This window comes from Canis lupus, chromosome 10 (genome assembly GCF_011100685.1).
Source record: "Canis lupus familiaris isolate Mischka breed German Shepherd chromosome 10, alternate assembly UU_Cfam_GSD_1.0, whole genome shotgun sequence".
Classification (NCBI taxonomy): domain Eukaryota; kingdom Metazoa; phylum Chordata; class Mammalia; order Carnivora; family Canidae; genus Canis; species Canis lupus.
Genome location: NC_049231.1, coordinates 39052599 through 39080252, shown reverse-complemented (window position 1 = coordinate 39080252; position 27654 = coordinate 39052599). Strand labels below are relative to the sequence as shown.

The 27654-nt window shown below is 45.2% G+C and overlaps 1 protein-coding gene and 1 long non-coding RNA gene across 3 annotated transcripts in view; one reads left to right on the top strand and one right to left on the bottom strand.

Moving 5' to 3' along the window:
* The window catches only part of FHL2 (four and a half LIM domains 2), a 67690-nt gene that overhangs the window by 38214 nt on the left and 1822 nt on the right, over positions 1 to 27654 (bottom strand). The window lies entirely within an intron of this gene.
* LOC111097692 overlaps positions 1128 to 27654 on the top strand; it is a 36368-nt gene continuing 9841 nt past the window's right edge. Inside the window, exons 1-3 of the long non-coding RNA XR_005365725.1 lie at positions 1128 to 1555; positions 17568 to 17627; positions 19193 to 19419. This is a non-coding gene — a long non-coding RNA (uncharacterized LOC111097692). The remainder of the gene's footprint in view (positions 1556 to 17567; positions 17628 to 19192; positions 19420 to 27654) is intronic.

The following is a 27654-nucleotide window of genomic DNA, read 5'->3' as shown; positions in this document are numbered from 1 at the left end:
GCCTTGGGCAACCACCAAACCTCCCTAACCCTCAATCTATTCATATGTAAAATGGGTGAATAACAGATTACTTTGCTAAATTGTTGGGGAGATCCTTTGAGATGACTCCTATAAATCACTAAGCAGTATTAGTGGAGTCCTTGGCACATAGTAGGTCCTCAGTAAAAATGGACATTTATTTCATGGTATTTTATTTGACGGTAAAGGGGAGATGAATTGAGAATAAGAGGGAAATGCAAAGGTGGTGAAAAGGTACAATTTTCCAGTTATAAAATAAATGAGTCCTGGGGAGGTAATAGACAGCATGGTGACTATAGCTAATAATATTGTATATTTGAAAGTTACTAAGAGAGTGGATCAGAAAAGCTCTCATCACAAGAAAAAAAAATGTAACTGTGGTAGATGTTAACTAGACTTACTGTGGTGATCATCAGCAGTATCTACAATTATCAAATCATCATGCCGTGCATCTGAAACTAACATAATATTATTTGTCCATTATATCTCAATAGAAAAGAAGGAAAACAGACCTAATTCTCACCAGAAGGAAGGAAGGAAGTTGAGGTTGTTATTGTAAAGATAAAAGATTGTCTTTTTTGACAGAAAAATGCTCTGCTGTGGATAAAAGTTTAATTCGTGGAAGAAAAAAAATTAAGGAATTACATTTCCCGGGAAAGGCATAGAGGCAACTCTGATAGGTAATTCAAATAATTCAAGCTTCTCTTGTTAATTACAATTCTGTAATTCCCTCACCAGCCAGTATCATCACTCTGACTTCTCTCATGGGGGGCAGTTTCAGGGATGGGGTAGCTAGGAAGCGGGGAAAGAAAGGGAAAGCTGCGCCCAGTGGCCCGTGGTCCCAAAGTATGATCTGGGACCAGCAGCGCGGGGATCACTCAGAACCTGATTAGAAGTAAAACATCCCGTGTTTTAACAAGCCCTCCAGGTAATTCTGATGATTAACAGTGCCTTAAGGTAAAATACTCCCTGGGGATTCCAACTCTGGACTCAGTAATTTACCAGAAACCCAGATGTTAGTTTCAGGGGGGGAGGGGGAGTGGAAACAGATACTCTAAACACAGACTGGGCTCTGGAACTCTCCAATCCAATCACAAGCAGTACTTACTCTGTCATGTACTTCATGGGAGGGAAGCACAAAGTAGAAAACTTAGAAGGCAACTGCTTACAGCCTGTGTCTCAGTGATAGAAATGCTGAAACCTAATTCTCTCCTCCCAGAGGCCAAGAGAGGAAGGCACAGCTTCTGGAAGTGTGGTCAGGCCTGTAGACCCCGTAAGGGGGAGCAGGCGGGATTTCCTCCTTACCTGGGCCACCTCGAAGGTGCTAGGAGACTTCACCAGCATGGGGAAGAAAGGAACACGTGAAAACATGGGCGGAAGCTCAGACCTCCCTCCCTAGGTCCCTTACCCTAACTGACCATTTCCATGAGGATTTTTATAGCACTCCTCCCATTTCAGAAGCAGGACGCCTCCTGGGCAGTCTGCCCTCTCAAACCCTGGGCAGGAAGCTGTTGGATGATTTGCCCTTGATTCAGAGGTAATCATTCTTAATTTCCTCGGATGGTTGGAGGGTGAGTGTCTAAGATCATAAAAGCTGGCCTTAAGCCCTGAGCTCTTGCTATGTTCCGGGGGAAGGGAGCGGGGTGGGGCGCAGGTCTGGGCATGCCTCCCCATGACACAGCACCACCTGAGTACACTGGCTCAGACTCCTGGGCTCACTTTTTCTAAAAGCACAATGTGCCTGGATGGAGCAGGAATACTTCTATCAAAGATGACCATGCAGGCCGGGCGCTCTCCTGCCTGTACCCCTGAGCTTGGTACCTATGTCCCCTGGAGCAAACCAGAGGAATTTGGTCTGGTTACAGCTTCCTTCTTGTAGGCACCCAAACATTGCCTGTTAAGACTTTCAAGGAAGGGATGCCTGGGTGGCTCAGTGGCTGAGCGTCAGCCTTTGGCTCAGGTCATGATCCCGGGTCCTGGGATCGAGTCCCACATCAGGCCCCCCACAGGGAGCCTGCTTAGCCCTCTGCCTGTGTTTCTGCCTCTCTCTCTGTGTCTCTCATGAATAAATAAATAAAATCTAAAAAAAAAAAGGATTTCAGGGAAAGCCCAGCGCTTCAGAAGAGGCAAACTCTTTTCCCTTCCCTCCCACCCTGCCATGCTCTGGTTAGGGGGGAGCTTGGCTCTTCCTTAAGACTGAGGTTTCCGTATCCCATTTCTTTGTTCTCTCTTTTTTGCAAACTGATTTAATAGATGCAAGTAGTCAGTGTTCAAAACCTCAAAACATGTCTGACTTCAGGCCAAATCCACAAACAACTCCATGATTTTCTGAGTTTGCTATCATTGGTTAAAGCTGATTCATAGCATTTCATACAAGTTTCCACTGTGGCTTTGATAAGTCATTTAAGAAAGATCCTATTCGGCAGCCTAATGGCCAATAAAATGAAACCATTCACACTACGGTTCATTTCTGTCAGGCTCAGAGGGCAGTTGGGGATCAGGAAATGTTGCTGGACTGTTTCAGATGAAAACTATTTCTAATGTGGCCCTGGAAACGCTTGCTTCTTATTTGAGATCTTTTTTGTCTCTGATTTCAGCCCTTTTCTGCAATAACTGAAGCACTTCTCTGCTGTTTTATTCTTTTTTCCTCTATCCATTCTTCCAAAACACGTGTAAAAGAAGTGTAAATGCCCAAGGTCCGCGCAAACGTAGCAAAATCCCATTTTGAATGAACCATGTTTGCTTCCCTAAATTCTCTGAAGCGCTTTTCTGGGGGGCCTCTGACAGTTCTTCTGGAGTTCCTGAAATGGGAGCATCTCGTGCCCACTTATTTCTCAGAATGTTGATTTTGGACCACACTGAAGTCACAATTATTCTTTGTGGATTAACTTTATGAGGCAGGGCTGCAACTTTAAAATCCCCTGCCCTGCCCGCTCTCCCTGCCACCAAAGTCCTTTATGTACTATTTCCACTTTGAGCAGGATCATTAGCAAAAAATCCAGTGGTCTAGCTAGGGGGAGCCTGGGCTGCCAGGAAGGGAGGGAAGGACTGGGCTCCAGCCTGGGTGCTCCTGTGGAACTGGAGCTGGATGTGTGCCACCCATGACCTTGGTGTGTCCTCTTAGCCTCTGAAACAAAGGATGACCTCTCTTCTCACCTTAAAGGCTTATTTGAAATTATTTAGTCCTTCTTCAAGTTATTTTTATGGTTAATCACTGAGCATTTTCTAAAACGTCTCTTATCACAGAAATGATTGTGAGCAGCGTGCTGTGTGACTTTTGTGTGACAGAGAGCTGTGTTTTACGTTGCTGGAGGGCTGTCTTCCACCTATTTCAGAGAGTGCTTTAACATTGGGCCTGGGAGTCACGATGGGGCTTTCTGGGACAGCCAGGCTTTGTCCTACATCTTTGCAATGGTCCTTGACTGCTGGAAAACCAGGAAAAGATTTCCTAAAATGTCTGACCTTGGGAGGATCCTGGCAGTTCCTATTTGCCCCCCAAAGAATCTTTTCAGATTCTGGGCCATCCTAACCGCACAAATATTTTTGGATACTTCTGCACAGTTAGAGATGCCGAGGAATGACTCTGAAACAGTTCCAGATTAGTCATCGCCTCCTGCAGGGATGGAGGGGCTCCAGTGGCAAATCATTGTCAGATACCCAAATCCCTCCTTAGCTGTCCTTAAACTCAGTGAATGCCTCTTCCTTTCCCTTCCTTCCTCTCTCCTTCTGTCCCTCTCTCCGGTTCTCTCTCTCCTTCCTTCTTTCTTCCCTCCTGTCCTCGTCCTGTCTTTTCCTACTTTCCTTTCAAAAATCTGAAATTACGGTTTCCTCTGCAGATCCCCTTACCACAGCTGGCTCCCTGACCTTGTTACCATTTGAGGCTTTGTCTCCCACCCTGCCTGTGTGGCCTGCCTATCTCCCTGTATCGTCACCGCTGCCTTGAGGTTCCAGGTCAGGCTGAAAGCAGACGAGGGAAAGGCTTGGAGGGTTTCTATTTTGAAGAGGTTTTTTTGAAAGTCATCAAGTCAGGAGAACAGGGGCTTCCCGCCTATGTCAGGAGGTCCTTGAGACCCCTTCCCACCCGGTCTCTTGGTTCCCACCTGCTCCACCTCCACCCCTGGGAAAAGACCGCTTTCTGCTCTCTGTTTTGCCGACAAACTCATGAAACTCGGAGGGACTATCTCCCCTGGAAAGGCGGCATGCGGTACCCATCCATGTTTTTGACCATTCCATACCGTCTCATCTTTCCCTTCTTCATAACAACAAAGGAAAGAGGGTGAGCCCCTATGGGAAGGGATGGACGCATTCATTTTTGTATTCTCTGCAACTCGGGCAGTATTTACTGAATTCAATTCAGGTATCCTGAAAATACTTAAACCAATGCAGGGCTGCCGTAGAAGGGCTCATCTGGGCCTACTTGAACCAAACAAATCAATCCCATTGCTCATTTGGGTAGTTCCATTATCTGAGCTTTGCTTGGGGATCTGACTTTCGAGCACTCGCAGTAAAGCGAAGAGGAGGGCCTGTCCTCTGGGGCAGCGGTGGATGGGAGCCAGGAGCTGATCTCCCTGCATTCGCTGGAGTGACCCCAGCTGCATCTTCCACGGGGACTGTGAGCCCCTGAAATCAGGCTGTGGGGGGTCAACATGTGGACGCTCTTGTGATGGTCCTTCTGCCTCCAAGTGTCTGGCTCTTCCTGAGGAGGGGGCTGCTTCTCCTGACCTGCCCCTGCCACCTCCTGCCTGGGCCCGACCCAACTGTGAAGAAAGCAGCTCTCTGAGGGATGACCTTAAGTTGGTCATGCACACGAAAGCACAGCCTTCACTTTCAGCAACCAAATGCAGTGAATCCTTGTCTTAAAACTGTGGTTGGGGCATGCTTGATTGGCTAGGAAGTGCTTTAAGGCCGTCTGTCTATACAAACAGGAATGGACAAAACAAGGGTTCTGTCTCCCAGGGAAATGGGTAATTTCCCAGAATGGGTAACGGTTCTGTCCGCTGCGGCTGAGTCCGCCTGTGGGGCAGGCCGTTTGTCCAAGCAGGTCTAATTGCAGTGGCCTATGTAGTGATAACAGCTCTGCTATAGCTTTCAAGAGGAGCGTCCTCACCCCTGAAGCAGGCTTTTTGATTGGCAGGCTGCAGAAATGAGCCCAAATAGGAGCACCCGGCTCTTTGCTTTGTAACCATACTATCTCATGGAAAAGTCACTCAGAAAGAAAAACTGGTGTGTACTGCCCCCATTGGTTCATATTTTCGAGATATAATCCTTCCCAAAGGTAGACTAGATTTGTAAGCCCCCCTTACTGTTGCCATCCACACTCCCAGAGACAAGTATGCGGATTTCCAAGTCCTGCGGTCCTAACTTTGACTTGCACATCACCGGCAGTAGGATTGGACACCTCCCAGCCGAGGTGGGACCAGCATCCTGTACGTGCAGAATCACGGCTTCCACTTGTGAGAAGTAGCCTTTCACACGGCCAGTTGGGCTTGCCGTGAGGGCTCCTTTACTTTGGACAGTTGTCTCTTGCTCCCTTGCAAGGGGCATGCGTAGGCAGAGGGAGGACTGAGTCTCCTTGCCTGGGCACAACTAATCGGGCTGATAGTGAATGTAAACTTGACATCCCTGACTCTGGAATGCAAAGTTCAGGGAAGCTATCATTCATTATCATTCTTACAACAAATGTTTTCTTTCCTTTTTTCTTTTCTTTTCTTTTCTTTTCTTTTCTTTTCTTTTCTTTTCTTCTTTCTTTTCTTTTTTCTTTTTTTGACTGCTGATACGGTGGCACTTTTTCATGTAGGAAAGAGGTGGATGTGAATTTAGATGTAGTCTTTGGAAGACTCATTTCTTCTGTCTCAGACTCTAGCGGGAGTCGTGTGGGTGGCAGGGGAACAGAGCACTGGTGCAGGGGAGGCAGGGGGAGCCTGTGGCAGCCCCCAGTAATGCAGGGCACCTCCCCGAGGGCCACAGAGGCAGCGAGAGGTGGTGGCAGGGAGGGCAGAGGGAGACTGTGGCTCAAAAGAAGACAATGTCTCTGCAACAAAGCTTTGGGACAGAGAGAAGGGGCCCCAGAGGCCTGCTGGGAAGAACCATCCCTATGAGAACAAAGGGACACTGTCTGTAAGAAAACAGAGACATGAGGAAGAGAAGAAGAAAAAGATGGTAAAGCAGGCTTCCTTCCACCTGGGAAATAGGTAAGGGGCCTGTACCTGGCTACTATTCCCTGGAAGTTGGGAATGGTTTCAGAGGAAGAAGCTAGAGTTACCCCATGACCTAGCTGCACACTTAGCTTCAGCTGTTCCAAGTGAGGCCACGGCAGTATAAGCCCAGCAAGCGAGCAAACCTGGGAAGGGAGAGGGCATTTACCAGCTCCTTAGGTCAGCTCCTGAGGTAGTGGTAAATCGCACATTTTGTTCAAGAGTTGTTCAAGTGATTGTGTGACCAGCAGAAGTCACCATTCGGTCTGCCACTATTTATGATGCGCAGTAGATAATGCGATGCTGTTGTTCAAATGCCTATCGAGCCTCCTGGTCCCAGAGAGAGGAGGCAGAGGGGGATGCCAGAGTCACCCTGGAGCTGCCTCTGGTCCCTGGTGGACTCCTCTGGTGTCCCAGAGCTGCCTGGTGAGTCAGTCTGGAAAAGCACATGGCTGCACTTTTCCATGGGAGCAGGTAACAAAGCTACAGCTGGGCAGGAGCCTCCTGGGCAGAACAAGCCGACTCCTGCCTCATTCCTTGGCTTAAGGCCAAGTTAACCAGACTGAGGGACATTCCAGAGGATGAGGAATACCAGGATCCCCGGCCTGGCTACCAGGCTGTGGTGGGGACCCCGGGATGACCACGTGCACCCCGGTGGAGCTGGGAGCCGCGTGTGATTCGGGTGGCAGAGCCCACCAAGAGCTCACACCAAGGTTAGGACACAGGAAAGTGGGAGGGCAGTGGAAGAGCTTTGTCTCCCAGGCAGAAGCAGCTCGCCAGCTAGAAAGAGACCTGAGTGGTTTTAAATCCAGCAACAACTCCACCTTCTAGAAGCCCGCCTGTCCACCTCCTTTCATGGTCCTGACGATAATGGGGCATGTGCCTTGATGAGAAAAATAACCCCAACTAGGCCTGGGGCCACACAGCCTAAGTGAGTGTGTAGGGCTAGTCCATCAACAGCTAGTGCTCTGGATGCTGGGAAGGTGCCTGCCAGCGGATTTATTAGGGCGAGGCCCTTTGCGGTCTATTCTCACTGCCCATCTCCGGGAAATATGTCACATATGACACTGCTAGATGATGTTGGCGTCTACAACCAACACGCTGGGTTGTCTTACTCAGACCAGAAGGATTCCTTGGCACAGATAAGCAGAGGGAAGTTTATGGCACTCAGGTCTTCTTGTAACAGCTTGTGCTTCTGCGATGCTGGCAACTCGAGGGGTCCACGCAGGACGAAGGCCACGCTGAAGCACTCAGGAGTGAGCAGTGAAGTGAATAATGCTGTGGGGTAGAAACCCACCGTGCTCAAAGCCCAGCACAGGACACAGCAGCCACAGCTTCCAGCCCTTGAAGTGACACGATGGAAATATGCCCTGTCCTCTTGGGAAGCGGCGCGCTACCATAGTAAGCCAACCTCAGGTAAGATGTTGCAAGACCACACAAAGAAGATTTTTATTCCAGATTCCATTTCATTTCCAAAATGTCCACCGTTTTGGTCCTGAACCTGTGTCTTGATGAAATCTTCATGAAATTTAAAGCAGGGAGGTCAGTGAGGTGAGCGTCCGGGTGAAAGAATTACAAATGCACCTTCGTGAGCACAGGTGTGCACATTGGCATCATCACCACAGAGGTTCAGACTCATTCATTCTCACTTTGGTCACAGCAACTGACCCCACAATCAAGGCAGACTGCTATACCATCTTATCCCAAACCCGAGATGAGATTAAAGGCCGTCAGCATAATTTCCTGGGACTGTCTGTGGGTTAAAGTCTTAAGATGTAACTTTTATTTTTTTAAGGTTTTCTTTATTTATGGGTTTGTGAGAGAGAGAGATGGAGAAAGAGGAATACCAGGATCCCTGGCCTGGTGACTGGGCTGCGGTGGGGACCCCAGGATGACCACGTGCACCCCGGTGGAGCTGGGAGCTGCATGTGTGTGATTCGGGAGGCAGAGCCCAGAGATGAATTTAAGGATTTTATTTATTTATGAGAGAGAGAGAATGAGAGAGAGATTGCTCATGAGCAAGGGTGGGGAGTGTGTGTGAGAGGGCTAGGAGTGGGGAGGGGCAGAAGGAGAGGGAGAAGCTGGTTCCCCGGAGCAGGGAGCCTGATGTGGGGCTCCATCCCTGGACCCCGAGATCATGATCTGAGCCGAAGGCAGACCCCAAGAACAACTGAGCCACCCAGGCGCCCCTTGAGATGGAACTTTTAAAAATAAAAACATAGGGGTGCCTGGATGGCTCAGTTGGTCTTGGGGTCTGCCTTTGGCTCAGGTCATGATCCTGGAGTCCTGGGACGGAGCCCGGAGTGAGGCCCCCTGATTATCGGGGACTCTGCTTCTCCCTCTCCCTCTGCCCCTCCCCCATTTGTGCTCTCTCTCATGCTCACGCTCTCAAATAAATACATAAAATCTTAAAAAAAAAACTAAAAACATAACTTTAGAAGTATGATCAAAGATCAATGCTGTCTCATTTGCAGCAACTTTTTAAAGAAAACATTTTTTCCCCTCAATTCTTTTCAAGCACATCTTAATGGCCCCTGTCTCTCACTCATGGTTTTAGTTAGAATCTTTTTTTGCCAGCTCACCCAGCATCCTAATTTTTGAAACAGAGAATTCGTGCACGGCCCTGGAACATGGGCTTATTTTGACATTAAAAGCTCACGATGTCGACCCCAGAACCATCAGGTTGGGGAGGGTAAGTGCAAGGAAACCACTGGGCAGGAAGTTGCTGTTTGCTGTGTGATTCACCCTCACGATGCTGCCAGCATGAATCAAGCTTGGCCTCTCCCTCCCAAACCTTAAAGTCCAGTGTGACTGAAAGGGAGGGTGCCAGCTTGGTTGAGATGAGAGTCCGATAAGAGCTGGTCTGAGTTAAGATAAGGAAAGTATATCCCAATTCTGGGTAAGTATCCAAAGGGATTGAAAACCACGTCACGAAGGAATGTTTGCACATGCATGTTCACAGCAGCGTTGTTCATAACCGCCAAAATGTGGAAGCAGCCCGCACGCATGTCTATCAGTGGATGAACAGATAAACAAAATGTGGTGTATGCACAATATGGAATACACAGCCTTAAAAAGAAAAGGGGACATGTCCTACTACACGGATGAACCTTGAAGACATTAAAGTTGCAGGAAATAAGCCAGTCGCAGAAGGCAAATACTAGATAATTTCACCTACCTGAGGTTCTTGGAGTCATTGAATCCATAGAGAAAATAAAAATACAATGGATGTTGCCAGGGCTGGGAGCAGATGGAAGAGGGAATGTGGGGAGTTATTGTTGAATGAGTCCAGGGTTTCAGTTTTACAAGATGAAAATGTTCTGGAGAAGTTGTACAACAATGTCAATACACTTAACATTATTGAACTGTACACTTAAAAATCTTTGGGATGGGGGCACCTGGGTGGCTCAGCGGTTGAGTGTCTGCCTTTGGCTCCGGTCGTGATCCGGGGTCCTGGGATCGAGTCCTACATCGGGCTCCCTGCAGGGAGCCTGCTTCTCCCTCTGCCTGTGTCTCTGCCTCTCTCTGTGTCTCTCATGAATGAATAAATATAATCTTTAAAAAAATTGTTGGGATGGTAAAAAAAGAAAGACATAGATATTGTATGTGTAGAAAGTGATGGGAACATAAGAAATGCACTTAGGTATGTGATGGTTAATTTCAGGTTGACTGGGCCACTGGGTGCCCACCCAGTTGGTCAGACGTTATTCTGGGCATTTTTGTAACGGTGTTTCTGAATGAGATTGACATGTGAGTCAGTAGATTGAGTAAAGCAGATTGTCATCCCTGATGGGATGGGCCCCATTCAATCGGTTGAAGGCCTCCAGAGGACAGAAAGGCTGACTCTCTGCAGAATAAGAGAGATTTTTTTCTGCCTCCTTACCTTCAGGCTAGGATGTCAGGTTTTTTTTCCCTGCTTTAGGACTCAGACTGACACATTGGCTCTCCTAAGTGTCTGGCTTGCCTGCTCACCCTACAGAACTTGGGATTTTTCAGTCTGCATAATCTGATTTGGTTTCTCTGTAGAACCCAGTCTGGTACAGGGTCTTAGGAAGATTCCTGGAAGGGAAGTTCAACAGACCCGAGCTTTGTCAGAAAGCTCAATTGTACAGCACAAATGGGACACAGAGGCCCGTGTGACACGTCGAGGTCTATGTCAAGGTAGTTCGGCGTTACTACAGCCCGGGATGAGGCTGAGAGGAGGTGGGGCCAGCCCACAGAGAGACTTCTGTGCTATGCCGAGGGACTTTATCCTATAGGCCGGCACTTCCCACCCAGGTCTGCAGACAGAGGTGTGTAGGAGGTACCTCCCACAAGACACATACAAGCCAGCTCTCAAATTAAAGCCAGATAGGGCTAGGAATTCCCCAGCTGAACAGGTTCCTTTACTGCAAGACTTTTTAGAGGCTTTAATGAGCTGATGTGTAGCATGAATCTTCAAGAGACCACACTATGTTTTAACACAGACTCCCTCCCCCTGTCTAATTCTGATACCTATTGGGATGGTAAAGAAAGCCAGTTTCCACAGAGTGCTGCAGAGAACCTGGAAGTCACTGAAGGGTTTAAGTGGGAAACTGACCTGGCCAGTTCGTTGATTTTGGTAGATAAATTTGGCTGAAGTAGGGACGCCTGGGTGGCTCAGTGGTTGAGCATCTGCCTTCCGCTCAGGTCGTGATCCCAGGGTCCAGGATCAAATCCCGCATCGAGTTCCCTGCAGGGAGCCTGCTTCTCCCTTTGCCTGTGTCTTTACCTCTCTCTGTGTCGCTCATGAATAAATAAATCGAAATCTATACTTCGGTGTATGAAGATGTTGTCAGCTTTCAGCATAGACCCCGTTAGATTCCTTTGGATCCCTCTTGCTGTTTCTGTGTGGACTGCCCTTGGGCTACTAGGGCTTCTTCATTCCTTCTCCTGGTATGTCCTTGGCAACCACTGACTAGTGTGGGAATGTGAAAAGCCCAGCTCCCTTCCTCAGATTGGGTCAAACCCGAGGCAGAGTCTACACTCAGAAGCAACTCTGTGGTGACAGTCAGGCTGAGGCTGGCATTTGCCCTGATACCTTGTCCTTCTGTCCCTTCTTCCCCATCCCTGTCCCATTTTCCCACTTCCTCCCTCACTCTGCTCCTGGGAAATGCAACCTAGGAGGGCAGGCTGTTGTGCTGGTTCTTTAAAAGAAGGCAGGGTGGTAGGAGTAGGAATGGGGAGATGGAATCAGTTTCAAGAATTTTTGTAAAGATGTAAAACAAGTAGAAATTAATATAGAAGATTAGATAGGATGAGCCTATGATGATTTCAGCCTCCTGACTTAGGCAACTATAAGCTACCACCATCTTTAGGAAAATAGAAAAAGTCAAATTTGATGAATTCCTTTTTGACCTATGGAAACTGAAGCACCTGGGGGACAGCCATACCAAGAGTTTTTTCAAACTTGTAAGGACATGAGATTCAAGAAGAAAGGGGAGAACCGGAGATGTGGACAAAAGAACCATGAGTCAAAAGGTCATTTAAAGCAAACAAACAAGCAAAGCAGAATGAGTAAGTCATTCAAGGCTTATGGCTTGTGAGGAGTGGGTTGAAGGTCAAGTTCCCGCAGCCTCTTGGTTTAAGGGGCAGGCAGAGGAAGAAGTCTATAAAGACTGAGAGAGGGTGACAAAGCATGAGAGACTCCTAACTCTGGGAAACCAACAAGGGGTAGTGGAAGGGGAGAGGTGGGCGGGATGGGCTGACTGAGTGACGGGTACTGGGGGGCACTTGAGGGGATGGGCACTGGATGTTATACTATATGTTGGCAAATCGAACCCCAATAAAAAAATATACGAAAAAAAAGATTGAGAAAGGCTCCTAGGGAGGTGGGGGGGGGGTGGTCCTTGAGAGGATGGGTAGGCTGCACACTGAACTAATTCTAGGAGGAGTGCCGGTAGTGTTGAATAAGCTAGGGACTGCTGGGGTTCCAGCGGATGAGGCCATATGGAAGCTGTTGGTGACTTCAGAAATCCATATCCAGGGGGTAACAGGAAAGCTAGTAAGTTGAGTCAGTGGCCATTGAGGATGTGGAGATGTCAGTGTCAATAAGCCTGATGGAACTAAAGGAAACAACATCAGTGAGTTTCACAGATGAGGAAACTGAGGCCCAGAAGCTAATTAATGTACCCAAAGTCCAAGGTAATGGTGTAGCCAGCCTTCAGATTGGGGGCGTGTTTGACTCAGGCCTGCCTGTCCTCTCACTTCCATCTGGCTGCCTCCCAAGCAAATCATTTGGCCTTTACCAGTTTCTGAACACTGACTGCCTCTCCTTCGAGTCTCTCCTTTTCAACTAGCACAAGAAATACACTCTCAAAAGTGAAAGGCAAAGCCTCTCCATTGTCCCTTCTCTCCAGGCTCTCCCTCTTGCCTCACCCTTTGACAAAAATGGACCGAAATTTTCCAAGATCAAGAAGCATAAAATCTGAATTTTTTTCCTTGTCAGAAGGAAACTTTCCAGTCTTTCTAAAAAATTTCCACTCATTTTATAAAGAAAAGAAGTACACCATGTCTCCCTCGAGCTACTCTAGCAGTTAGCAACTAGCTAAATGCTGTTCACTATAGCTTCTTAAGTGCTCAGTAACCTGTAGCTTATGATTTTCCATGAGACAACTGTAGTTCAAGCGATGTCCTATTACATACCTTATACCTGAAGGCTGCACTGGTATATATTTTTTGTACGTAAAACCAAATGCACAAAGATTTTTAAATTCTATTTATTTAAACTAGAAAAAAAAAAAAAACCCAAAGCAATTCACCTATTTCTCTTACTCCCCACCTCTGACAACCACCAGTCTATTCTCTGTATGTATAAACTTGGTATGTATATAATTATAAATATATATATTTAGATGCCACATATAGGAAAGATCATATGGTATTTGTCTTGCTTTGGCTTATTTCACTTAGTATAATGCCCTCAAATTCCATCCATGTTGCTGCAAATGTCCAAATTTCTTTCTTTTCTATAGATACATAATATTCAGTTGTGTATATAAACTGTAGTTTTTTATCCACTCATCCATCGATGGACACTTAGGTTGTTTCCATATTTTGGCTATTGTAAATAATCCTGCAATAAGCACGGGTGTGAATATATCTTTTTGAATTAGTGTTTTTGTTGGCTTCAGATAAATACCCAGAAATAGAATTACTGGATTGTAGGGTAATTCAGTTTTTAATTTTTTGAGGAACTGCCCTACTATTTTCCAGAGTGGTGGCACAGTTTGCATTCCCCTTTCTCCACATCTTCACCAACACTTATTGCTTATCTTTTTCAGAATAGCCATTCTAAAAGGTGTGAGGCATTATCTCACTGTGGGTTTGATTTGCATTTCCCTGATGATTAGTGATGTTGAGCATCTTCTCATGTAAAGATTTAATTTTGACCCCAGAAAGGAGAAAATAGCTTGCAAGTTTGAGATGCTATCCTGTGGGTACAAAATATGCACTGAACCAGCTTCCAGTATATGGTGCATTCTCACCATCAGCCAAAATACCTAGATTTTGGGTGAGGATAAGGGTGGCACATTTCATGATTAGACCTAATATCTGACGAGTGGCTGAATAGGTCACTCAAAATATGCCACTTTGGCATAAGGATTATTTTAAGCCCAAGGCACTTGAAAAACAGCAAGTGCGAGAAGAATGCTCTGATCTGTTTTCTTCCTGAAAGCAGGAGATGCACCCCCTTGTGAAAGGTTTTCTCCCTATGCCAGGAGGAAAGGAACACTCTTCATCACCAGATGGGGAGTCAAGGTGGAGAGAAGTCTATTCAAAGATACTGTGTTACATGCCTCTTATCTCCCTTTAAGCTCCCCATATATTTTGTTACTTTTCCACAATTGCCTCTCTTTGTTCAACCTGGTACAGAGACACAGGCCCAGCATGCTTTTGTTTCTTCATTGTTCTATGGAGGCTCCCACATGCATGTAAGAGACTATGTCCTTTCCTCTGTTGATGTCTCATGTCGACTTCATTCTCAGGCACAGCTGGAGATCCTACAAGGGTAGAGGTAAAGTTTTCTCTCTTGCAGGAGTCACCACCTCGGTTCCTGCTTAGGCACAGGAGATCCCTCACCACTGCTTTTGTGCCCAATATACTTGCCTGCACAGTAAACAAGTGTGAAGAAAGTAGTTTTGGCTTTGCAAACCCTTTGAAAGGGATGCAGGGTGCAGGGATCACATATTGAGAACCACTGAATTAAGCTACTATATGCTGGGCAGTTTTTGTCATAGAGGCGAGAGCAGAATCATTTCATTCATGCCAGTGAATGGTGGGGATGTGTAGCTTGTGTTGTTATGTATTGCTCGTGTCTCATGTCTGTTCTCATTTTTGACTCCGTGACTGGCCAAGGAGGGCTGCTCAAGGCTCATCATGGAGATGGTGTTGGGCTAAATGAGCTGACCTTTTCGAATCCCTGGCCTTCTAGTGTGAAAGGTGAGATAGCCAGGCAGGTGAGCACTTGAACGAGCTGCCTGGACCATAGGGTTACATCCCCCCTGACAGAAATCACCTATTTTTTTCCAACTAAAAATAAGCCATAGAGATCCATGGGTTAAGCACCACCAACAAGAAGCAAGAGAGCAATATGATCTGATCATCAAGTAGGTCAGGGTGGCAAGTATCAAGAGAATGGCCCGTAAGACCAGATACCATTATCTGTTCATTTTAGTTAGAATGCACTTTGCAGTTGTGCACTTCCAGGTTTATGGCTATTACTGCAGATAAGGTTTGTGTCGATGTACAGAGCTCTGTGTCTTCTTTAAGGACTCATCCCTCTAAAAGTATATTTACACATGGAGTTCCCTGGTGTACACGTCTCTGGGTATTTTGTTTTTTAGCTGAATGCATGTCTACAAAGCAGGTTGTTCTGTACCCGACTTGTGGACCTGCAGAAGGCTACGGAGTCCAACTTCCTGGATGCACACGGTCCCCAGGGGAGAGTATCCGGGGAGGGTGACAGGGGTGCACTGGTTCAGGTTCCCAGAGGAGCATGCCTTACCTTCTGAGAGAGATGCCCCCTGAATTCTTTTGCTAGGACCATAGGAACATAGTGCCATGTGTCATGGACTGGGGGTGGGGCTTAAACAACAGAAACTTAGTGTCTCACAATTCTAGAGACTGGAAGTCCAGGATCAAGGTGCTAGCAGGGTGGGGTCCTTCTGAGAGCTCCAAAGGACAATCCATCCCTTACCTCTCCCCTGACTTCTGGTGCTTTGCTGGCAATCTTTGGTGTTCCTTGGTTTGTAGACACATTGCCTTCATTTCTGTCTTTGTGCTCACGTGACATTCTGTGTGTATGTGTTTGTGTCCAAATATCCCCCCACCCTTTTTTTTTTTTTACATAAGGACACCAGTCGTACTCGATTAGGGCCCACCCTTAACTTATCTAATCACGTCTACAACAAATATATTTCTAAACAAGGTCATATTCTAAGGGACAGCAGTTAGGACTTTGACATATGAATTCTGGAGGGACATCCTTCAACTGATAACACCTTCACTAATAATAGGAGCAAATTGTTCATAACTAATAGTAACATGAGAAAGAATTGGAGGCACATGCGCAGAAAGAGGGGTGACTGAGGAGGAGATAGAAGGACAAGGTTTGGAAGAAAGGGGGAAGGCAGGTCTCTCCCAGAGCTACCAAGCCATCCAGCTGCACAGGTTCATCCATACCCAAGTATGGGGCCCTTGGGGCTGGGCAGAGCCAGTGGTGGCCCAGTGGCCTGGTGGCCCTGTGTTCTATGTAGGTCAGACTCATGGGAGAGTTGTGGATTCTGGTTACACCATATGTGGTCAAGGCTCTCAAGTGGGAATCAGTATAGTCCCTGTCCCAGAGTGATTAGCATGTGACCAGCTTGGAACGATGGCCAGCTTCCCATGAAATGCCTAGGACAGAGTCCTCATAAATTTGATTGGTGCTAGTGATCTGGGGCTTCATGGTGGTGTTCTGCTCCCCAGACTGTAGTTCTGCTCCCCAGAACACCACCATGAGGTGGCCAGCATGCCTGGTCACTGGATGTGGGGTGTAGGGTGAGAATACTCACAGCTACTTCACAGAAAGCCAATGCCTCTGAGCAGTGAGACAAATGTATCCACTCCTCATTACATGGATACGGTGCTGTTAAATCAAGACATACCCACCATGCAGAAGGCAGGGCTCTCTGCTTGCCTCATGAGTCATAGTCCCTGCCATCAGGGACTCAAACGTGCTAGGATCTACTTTTCCAGATTTGTTTCTTTGATTTAATGGAAAATACATTTCTATTTCCTCACCTCACTATTTTTATATCTGGACCAGAGTTAGGTACTCAATCTTCTTGTTCCCATCAGCTTTTTGCTTCTACCCGAGTCCTGTGGCTGAGTGAGGGTCAGCCAGAGGACCTGCCCCAACACAGAACGACAGTGCGGCTCTTCCCAGCACATGTGCAGGTCCTCCGGCCCCATGCTGGCCCAGCAGTGAGCCAGGCCTGAGAGGAGGATCGAAAAAAGAGGCCATATTAAGAAATGGCTGTTTTGGTTTAAAGTTGTGCTGGTACACTCATGTTTGTGACTTGTTTGCCTTTTTTTTTTTTTTTCTCCTTTGGGTTTTTCAGACACCTGTGTCACTGTGGGAATAACAAGAAGTCCTCTGAGTTATCACTAATTCCTGGCTTTCCTGAGTTGGTGGCCAAATGGATGTGGAGATGAAGGTCATGTATGGCCACGTGCATAAGGATTGCTGGGGCCCAGTGTAGATGGATAGTTGGTGCTTTTCAGATAAGATAAAGCTACCAAGGGAGGAATACTATGATAGGAACGAGGGGTCATATACAAGCAATTTTTTTTTTATTTATAGTTTCCTCATGGCTTGATTTACTTTTTTATTATAGGACTGTAACTCTAGAGTAGTCATGAATCTACAGACCGAACCACAAGCCACTTAAAAACATCAGGACTATTAAAATACATTTTCTGCCAATTTTTTTTCCCTCTTGATGGATGCAACTTATCTTTGACAATCTCATGCTCCAGATGAAAGAAATCTCAAGGAAATTAAATACAGTCTGCTGTTTGATATTGCCACCAAATTCCATCTTTAGGTTGCTGTGTGTGTCCTCTTTACTTGATCGACTGATGGATTGATTGAGAAAACAATTGTCTGGATCAGTTAGACTATGGGTGGCCAGGGGCAAGATACCAAAACTGTTGCCAAAGAACTCTTTTTCATTCTGATTTTTCTCACTCCATAGATAGCCATGTCTCCCAGACAACTAGAAACCAGAATAAAAGTTTCATCAGCAATGTCAGAGCACTAATTTTTTTTACTCTCTCTGCCTTTTCCTGCAGCCTGGATGACACCAGAAACCAGCAGAGTCCCCCTGAAGGCTGCCCCAAATTGGGGACAAGGTGAGGTTTTGCACTGGGCCAGACTCATGCAGCCACATCAAGTGGTCCTGGGAGCTCTCTTCCCCTTCTCTCTCTGATCTCTGCCAACAGAGGAATGAGGACTCTTCTGTATTTTACCACTTCCAGTGGTGCCCAGGTGTTAAGAATGGCCAACAGAGCAACATGACTCCAACGAAGGCCAGGGGCAGCTTTTGAATAATGGGAAAGTGGAACCTGACTTTCAGTTATTTAGAAGCCACTGGAAGATTTCCAAAGCCACTGGAAGATTTCCAAAGATTTCCAATAGCCTTTTTCCTAATATAATTATCTGCATTTTAGAGGAGAGGAGATTGCTGTACAAAGAGAGGAAGTACTTGCTTCAGACCTCAGAGGAATCCACTCTGTTTCTATAGCAAGAAGACTGGTAACCAGCGGCCTGTCCCTCTATCTGCTCCCTCCTTGGCAGTCTCATGGCCACACCATTTTATCCTTGGGCCTGCCTTTGCATAGGGATGCTAGGTGCTCCGGGCTCTTGGAAGTTGACATTCTCCACTCCCTTAAGGAAGAGGAAAGGAAAACATTCCCAGTTTTCTGAAAGGCAACATGTTTTCTGTCTTGGCCACTTACCATCATCCCCACCCAAAAGAGTCAGTATTCATTTGTGATGTACTAAAGCAACCGCATCGTGGTTACCTTAACCAAGAGACAGAGTTCCAGGATTCAAGTTACAAGTAACTGAAGACAGAATGACAAACACATGCTAAAGCATGGAAACAGCAGGTCTATTAAAATACCTTTGCAACTTGCTTTATCTCCCCTTGCAGACATCCTGCCTAGAGTGGCTCCCCTCTGCTCTGCACCAACATCCCCTTTTCCCCCTTTCCCTAGGCAGAGTCATGAAAGGCAGCCTTTGATGTGGGGGTAACTACTTAAACACCCCCAGCATGTCTGCCAAATTATAGGACTAGGCTGGAAGCCCAGTGCTTGCTGCAGAGACCCTGAAACAATGCAGAAGGGGCCAGGTCCTCAGGCTGTGATATCTTTTCCATATTCTGTGGCACAGAAGGGAGGTGGATTAGACCACACTACATGAATAATCTGCTCCTCCTCAGCGAGGAGTCTGATAACGGGGTTCGATCTCAAAGCCTTGAGATCATGACCTGAGCCAAAATTAAGAGACAGATGCTTAACCGACTGAGCCACCCAGGCGCCCCTCATTTTTCTTTTATTTTTCACAATGATTCGCATTTGTACAACTGATCTAGTAGGAAACCATTTCATTGTTTCTAGCCTAAGGGATCAAGTAGCTCTATCTGCAGAGAGAGAAAGACGTTTGAGGGGCTTGTAAGAGGAAGTGAAGTGCCCTGGGCACTGTTAGGATTTAGGAGAAAGGAGAAAGGAAATCTGCGAATATGGTTTACGGCGGTGAATCTCTAAGAGTTTGGTAGCAACCCACACTAGGAAGTGCATTTTTAAGTCATAACCACATCACAGTGCCCCACGCACAGTGCTGACAAAATATGTCATGAAATAATTCTTATCCTTACCGTGTGTGATGCATTTTGTTCCTTTTCTTTCTTTTTTAGAAAATCTAAGTCAACGTTATTTTATTGTTAGAAATACACAAGGCACAATCCACTACACAGGTCTCATGGCTCACTATGAAATTATGAGACGGACCCCTCATTTGAACAACTTGCATTTGGGGCAGACTCAGGCGAGGGAGAATTTCTTGTGAACTCATGGCTCCTGTGTGAACTTGTGGAGTGACAACAGAGAAGATAGGCACCTGATTTAAGAAAACATCACAAAGGTAAGTTGAACTTGAGGTGAGGCCTGCAGCTTTCAAGTGTCAACCATCTCTTAGAAAAGGAAACACGAGTGGCTTTAACTTGGTGGCCAGTGTATAAGCATCACATCCTAGTACCTTATAAGAAATCCTGGGGCGCCTGAGTGGCTCAGTGGGTTAGGCTTCTGCCTTCGGCTCAGGCCGCGAGTTCAGAGTCCTGGGATTGAGCCCAACATCGGGCTCCCTGCTCAGCAGGAAGCCTGCTTCTCCCTCTCTACCCCTTCTTGTCATCTCTCTCACTATCTCTTCCTCTCTCTCTGTGCCTCAAATGAATAAATAAAATCTTTTAAAAAAAGAAGAAGAAAAAGAAATCCTGCTTTGAAGTTTCTTATCTTTCTGGAGAAAGGAGTAAAATTGTCTGAGGTTGCAGGAAGCTTATCTGCATCGAATAATCCTTCTAGATGGTGATGTTTCCAGCAAAGGCACCTCCACCATGGTATCTGTGATTAAAGCTTGGTTCTCAGGGGCTAGATCTGCCTATTATGCCTGTTGACCTGAAGTACTTAGTAAAAGCCCTCTCTTTCCCTTTCAGAGTGCCCCAGTGTGGACCGTAAATTCTGTGGTAACCTTAAAATGGGTAATTAAGGAAAGTAGGTCTATAGCACACAGTCTATATTATTATTATTATTGCTTTGTTGCAAAAACATGAGCCCATGTGTTTATTCATCTCTAATTTCTAACCTATGATGTAGACTTTAAGGTAAGTGTCGGAATGATGCATATGGGTACCTACTTCTAAAATTCAAGGGCATGGCAGGTCATGCAGAAGCATGCTTGTAGCCTTTTCCTCAGTCCTGCACACCCGGAGGCACTGAGCCCTGTCTACCATGGCTCCTGAGGTGTCCTCAAGGGGAAGGAGGGAACGTGTGTATATTTAGGGACAGCCCCGTGCCACTCGAGGTGAGGTCTGGACATAGTCAACCACCACAGATTTGGGGGTCAGGGCCTTCAGAGCTATGGATGCCTCATCTTCCCCAACCTGCGATCCATCCCCTACTTCTGGTCTCCCGCAATGCTGCTGCTTCTGTACCCATGTGAGGCTTCTGCCTGTGCCCTTGCCTCCCTGCTGGAGTAGGGCTCTGTCCTGAACTATCTCATCTGCTGGGCCATGGAACTGCCTCCCAGCTCCTTCCAGACCCAGAGAGGTTGAAACCATCATAGGCCACCAGCGCAATTTGGGGACCTGCCCCACGTGTGGCTGACACGTGATCTCACTGAGTCAGTCCCTTTGCTCCTGGTGCCTGAGATTGCTCTGCTGCTGGCTGACATTTCTACAGTCCTTGTAGTTGAGACCTGGCCCACCTCCCTTCCTGTCCTAGGTCACCCTTGTCACAGGGCCATGTGTGCCCCACTGGAGCACCCTGAGCTAGGCCACCCCAGGCTGGCCAAGCACCCCTGGGGCATCAATAGGCTCTTCATCACCTGCTGTCTTACCGTGGGGTGTCCTGGCTCCAGGTCTGCCCTGAACTGCCTGGACCCTTCACCCCTGTGGGAGGGGCACCCTGACTCCAAGCAGGGCTTTCATTTCCACTTTGCAACCTACTTTTATTGAATGTTTGTGGTTTCTTGAAAGCCAATAATATGTTTGAGGAGGGGGTGAGACTGATTATTGTAAAGATAAAATGACTTTTATAGTTAACTGTGGATCTTTGGCATCCTATGTTACGGGAGAACAGGGTAGAAGGCTGCACCGTGAACCTTCTTGTTTAATGTCCTATACAAAACCTGAATCTGGGCCCCAAGCTTTCAATTTTCCCTTCATTACAGCAAAGGAGAAAGATTTGCTACCTGCCGATGGCCTTGCTGTGTACTACAGAGGTGTAGTGGTCAGGAAGTCAGCTGGGACTCTGATCTCAAATCTGCCTCTTCATAACTGCTAGGTGGACTCAAAGCTGTTCATGTCCTAATGTCCAGGATGTGATTAAGTTTAGGGTTTTGAGATGAAGAGATTATCCTGGCTTATCCAGGTGGGCTCAATGTAATCATAAGGGTCCTCATAAGGGGAAGAAGATGCAGGAGAGTCAGAATCAAAGAGAGATTGAAGATGTTACAATTTTGGGTTTGAAGGTGGAGCAAAGCACCATGAGCCGACGGACATAGGAGGCCTCCAGAAGCTGGCAGAGGCCAAGGAACAGATTCCTCCCCTCAGGCCTCCAGAAGGAATACAGCCCTGCACAACCCCAGATTTTAGCCCAGTGAGACCCATGTCAGACACTTGACCTCCAGAACTGTGAGATCATAAATTTGTGTTGCTTTCAGACAATAAACTTATTTGTTACAGCAGCGAGGAGAAACTCATACATTGATTGACTCTATCTCCTCTGCTAAGGCACTTTTCTGGAGTTCAATTTGTTTCATCCTCTGTAAACTGGGGTAATATTAGTGCCTACACCACGTTAGCTGTTGTGAAGACAGGACAACATTAGGCAAGTCAAACGCACAGTCTGCTTCCCGGCACATGATGAGTGCTCAATTAATGATTACTCTTACTATTCTTATTGCCTTGTTCAATCCTTACAAGTACTTTAAGAAGTTACTGCTATTAGCCCCATTTTACAGGTGGGGTCCTGGGAAGTTGCAATCTTGCCTCAGTTCCTTGTAAGTGGCAGAGTGACAATCCAAGCACAGGCAGCCCAGATCCCCAGTGCCCACTCTCCTCCCTTAACAAACTGCAGGTGTACTGGGAGTTTTTGTTTTGTGTCCTTGCAAAAACACAGAACACTGGACTGAGACCCCAACATGAGCACTTTGCAATGGCTGATGACATGTGAATTACAGTGAAAGAGTTTCTGAGAATTCAAATCAAGTACTTAAAAATGGGTTATCCTCCAACACATACTTACATGGTGCCTACTACCCATCACTTACAGTTGCAGGTGATGGGGATACCTCAGTGAACAAAACAGAGAGCCTCTGCTTTAATTGGAGCTCACATGTTATTAGGGGAGAGACAGACACCACTATACATGGCACTTTATGGGTGTGTATATGTATGAGATGATAAGTCTTAAAAAATATCAGAGTAAGGAGTAAATCAGGGCAAGGAGCTAGAGAGCGGCAGACATTGTAATTTTAGATGGGATGTTCAAGGGCGGTGCTAGAATTGGTGGGAAGGAGGTATGTGATTTTCTTAGAGGAGAGCCTGATCACTTGGTGGCACCAGTAAGTGCAAAGGCCCTGGGGCAGGGCAGCTGCTTGGCACAGTTGGGGAAAGGCAGTGTAACTGGAGCATCCTCATTGGAGGGGAGAGAGGGAGGAGATGAGGTCAGATTTCAGGGCCTGGATCATGTCAGGCTCTGTAGGTTATGTGGCGTTAGGATTTTATTTTGATTTGCCATTGGAGGGTTTTGAGCAGGCAAGACACATGGTCTAATTTAAGTTACAAAAAAAAGATAATACAAGTTTTAAAAAGAGACTTGTGGTTCAATGAGCTCATGTTGGCCTCGGGAGCTGCCTTAGCTGCCCCTGCCTGAGGCTGGCGGAGGTTTGCAGACGCTTCCCAGGAAACAGTGAAGTGCCCTGTACGAAAGTAGAAGCAGCCCAGGGCAGGGTGCCAGGGTCCTGCCAGAGCTAATTCAGAGCGGACTGGAGGATTGGCTACTGTGGCTTCTTAATAATGGTGTCTGAAGGGTTTATCAGTACTTCTAGCCAAATTTCATTATTTAAATGATGTTGAACATGCCACTGAATTTCCAAACCTTCTGGCCTATTGAGAATTCTATTTTACATAGAAGATCCTCAGTCTGCCCTTCTCACTGCCCCGAGTTTTTCCATCTGAGAGTAGACGTGGCGTTGTGGTTGTGAACATTTCTCCCCTCTCTTGGAAGATTGCCAGGCTGGTGAGTTTGAGTGACGATGCATTTGCAACTGTTCATTGAATTTTTACACTTTCAATTTGCAGGACTAGAGAGAAGGGCGCCTCAACAGGAGTCTGTCTTAGGCACTTTCAAAATCTCTTGGTTTCCTTGACATTGTGTGCACATCACTCTTTTTTCACAGACTCCCACTGGAAAGTCTTGTTGACCTGTCTTGATGTAGGAATTGGAAGCGAATAATATTTGTTTCATTACACAGTGTAATTAAAGTCAGGGCTCTGAAATAAGGAGACTGTTCTCTCTTGCCTGCTGTTTTGTTCACTAAATTATATTTAAGGAAAACAGAATTGTTGTTGTTGTTTCCTAATAAATTAATCAAGACATTCTGAACAAAGCTAGAGAGATTTTGAAGAAGGAACCTCATGTCTAGGATTTATTCAGCATCTCCAACTCTCTTTCTCTTCCCTTAACACACACCTCCCAAACTTACATGCACGCGCGTGAACACACACACACACACACACACACCACGCTGACTGTGGGGAATAAGAACTTCCGAGTCAAAAATTTACTCCTTAAGGATATATTACCATCAAATATTAGTGTTTATTGCCAATGAAACTCCCATTTAAAAAGTAATTATTACAATAATTAATTATGCCCCTATGCCACATATCAAGGATAGAAAAGGACTATTAAACCTGTTTCCAAGCCAGTATCACAGAAGGGAAAAGTACTATCAACAAGGAAAACTTCTGGCTCTTTCCTAAGCATCTTAACACTTCTTATGCCTGAATTAAACACACCAGTTCAGTCCAGGAAATATTTATTAGGCAGCTGCCGTGTGCAAGGCACCATGCTTATGTTCAGGGTATGATCAAGAAGGTTACCACTTTGCCCATGCTCTTGAGAAGGTGCTGGAAGTAAGGGAAGAATTTTAAAAAGAAAAATAAAGGGTAAGTGGGAAGCAATCACTTTTATTTTTCAAAAGGATTTTATTTATTTATTTGAGAGAAAGAGAGCAAGAGAGAGAGCGCAGCAGCAGAGGAAGCAGCAGAGTCCCCGCTGAGCAGGGAGCTTGTTGTGGGACTTGATCCCAGGACCCTGGGATCATGACCTGAGCTGAAGGCAGACGCCTAATAACTGAGCCACTCAGGCACCCCTTTTACTCTCATTTTTAAGATGAGGTTCTTTCTCAATGGTGGAGACTTTTCCAGCAATCTCTGATCAGATTCCTGGCAGCCCTGGCCCCATCCTGCCTGGGTTCGGCTTCCCCATCTGCTGGTTCTGAGCACTTCGCTTCTCAGCACCTGGCTGTCCTTATCTATAAGCCAGGAAACCAGGAGCACTCCTTAAAGAGCTGCTACATGGATCACAAGAGCATGTGCATGTGTATGCACGTGTGCACACACGAGTAGTATTCACTACAGTGCTGGCCCAGGCAAGTGCTCAGACATCAGCTACCGTGACCTCTCTGGCCCAGAGTTTCATTCAAAGAAGAAATTCCATTTAATTCCAAATGGAATTAAAATTCCATTCTAAATTTGGAATTGAAATTAGTCCCAATTCAGATTCTTTACAGAGGTTTGTTTTTCCTTTTTTTTTTTTTTTTTTTTTTTTTTACTTTGGAGAGCCAGGACACCTCTTCATTTCCTCTTACAAAATGTGGGCTTATAGGAATGTTCAAAGAGAACAAAGAGCAGCATTGTCCCTAGAGTATTACTGCTACCCCTCCCTGCCCGATGCATACACATTTAGCTCATCTCGTACCCGTAGGACACACCTTCAGTCTGCGGTTGAATCCCATTTGCTCCCATCCCTGTATCGTTCACATTCTTCCCCACCTGTCTGTGCTTTCATAATTCCTTACTTCCTTTCAGCTCCATACCTTTGTCGGTGTAAACTTTACCCATCCATGTCTTTCCTACAGGAATATCGCCCACCATTCCTACAGGATGCATGCGTGCCATTCAAACACACTATTCATTGCATATGGCCTGAAGATTGCTTTTTTTATTATTCTAATGCCAACCAGAAGGTCCTTGAAGCCAGGCCAGTTTGAACTTGGTTGAACCTTCTGCAGGGGATAACACTGTTCTAAGTCAGTTTCCTTACCTGAAAATAATAATAATAATAATAATAATAAATAATAATAATGCCTGTAGGGTGGCTGGGAATGTTATATGAACTAATACTAGTTCCCAGACAAAGTGCTCAGTCAATAAATTATAGCAATTGTTTTTTGAAAAGCTGACCCTAGTGGCTGTTTATTTATAGTTTTTGTAATAAGCAGCAGTAATTAAAGTGCTTTATTTTTGCATGGATTTTGCAATTTAAAAAAAAAATCCCATGGTTAGTATCCGTGTAGGAATTTAGCAAGCTATTTAAAATGTAGAGAAAATATAAAATTACAAATAATCTTACAAGAAACAATAACTTTGTATATTTTAGTATATTTTTTCAGGATGTATATTACACAGTTAAGAGCATATATTATACATATAGGTTTGTGTTTAAAAATTAAAAATTCTTTGCAAATTTTATTTTCAATTATTGTATATATTTAATACAATGGCTGTATCACAATTTTTTTAACCAAATTGTATTCGAGCAGTTGCACTAATCATTTTAATGGATACATATATGTTGTCATATAGCCCTGTCTGCTTTCATACTATCCACTTTGTTTTACTACAAGGGATATGAATTAGAAGTAGAATAATCAACATCATGGATTTTTCTTTTTTTGTGTTCATGCTAAACCATAGACTGACATCTTGAAATTAGTCTGAGACCAGGCAGAAAGTGCTCTGGTGCCTCTTGCTTCACATTAAAATAATCAGTTCCTCCTGCCTCTTCATACACCCCTACCCCCCTTCCTGCTGATTAGACGGGTCCCAGGCAGGGAAAGAAGGCTCACTTCCTAAAGACCAAAACGAAATTCTCACTTTCCCCTTAAAATCTAATTATACGTGCCTTCTTAGTGAAACCCGTGGAGTGTATTTTATGAGTCTTTGGCTTGGTATGGTTTGCTTTCAGTGTAACTTTTCAGTATTTCCTTTTTACTGTAAAAGTATTCTGTTAAAATGAATTTTTATTCCTCTTCTCTCTATCCAAAATTTATCTTTTAAATTCAACAAAGCCCCAAACTATAAAAATGTACTCAAAGTTAAAATTGATCTTTGCAAGCTTACACTTAAGATAATTAATGATATTTATGAAATACATCTGTCAAATATCAAATTGCTCAGAACTTATGTTAGTTCCTTTCTATTTTTCATCCTTATTTGGTATATTGGAGACTAAATGATAAAAGGCTGATGAATCAGTGATAATGAGGAAGAAATCAGCCAAATAAACTTTTAGGGGTCATGTAGATCAAGGCACAAGATGGTTGTGTATTTTTACTATTCAGTGGGTTGCATTAGTAGTGTAGAAATTAGCATATTGCTCATTAGCTCCTGCAGGGAGCCTGCTTCTCCCTCTGCCTGTGTCTCTGCCTCTCTGTCTCTCATGAATAAATAAATAAAATCTTAAAAAACCCAACTAGTTATATCCTGATAAAATTGCTTATCTAAAGCTTAATTTATGTTTTTTTTTTAAGTTTCCATCATTCTAATTCCCCATCATTATAAGTATTTGAATATTCTGGCTAAATGAAAGAAATCACAATGTCATATAAAGATAACTAATTTCAAAGAAATAAAGTTTGAATGCTTGGTGAAAGGACATTGATCATAAATTTAACAAAAAGCAGATTACCAAATGACCTGATGATATATTTTTTTCTTAATTAGAAGTTATAGTTCTCCATATAATTTATTGTTTTCAGATGCATCCTAAAATACATCAATGTGGAGTGGTATATAGTGAGAATTTCCCCCCCCCACCTTTTTTTTTTTTTATTTTATTTATTCATGAGAGACACAGAGAGAGAGGCAGGGATACAGGCAGAGGTAGAAGCAGGCTCCATGCAAGGAGCCCAATGTGGGACTTGGGATTCTGGGATCACACCATGAGCCAAAGGCAGACGCTCAACCACTGAGCCACCCAGGCGTTCTTTCCTTCCCTCTCTTGTAAAGCTAGTGTTAAATTAGTGGCTCATCTCAAAATCAAAGACTTCTTAGAATCAAGAAATAGGATAAACAATAAATGTAGTAAGACCACACATAATTTTTCATTTTCTTCTCTCTGCTGGTCTGTATTTTCTGGCATATATTTGTACAGTAAGATACAATGAAAGAAAATATAAACACTATGAATATAATTTCACCTCTTTCTTTGGTGGTGTTAAAAACAGGACAACAGGCCCCAAATGGAGTCACTTATATTAAGCTCCACGTCACCAAACACACCTAACCTAAGTACAATTTTGGCCTCTTCC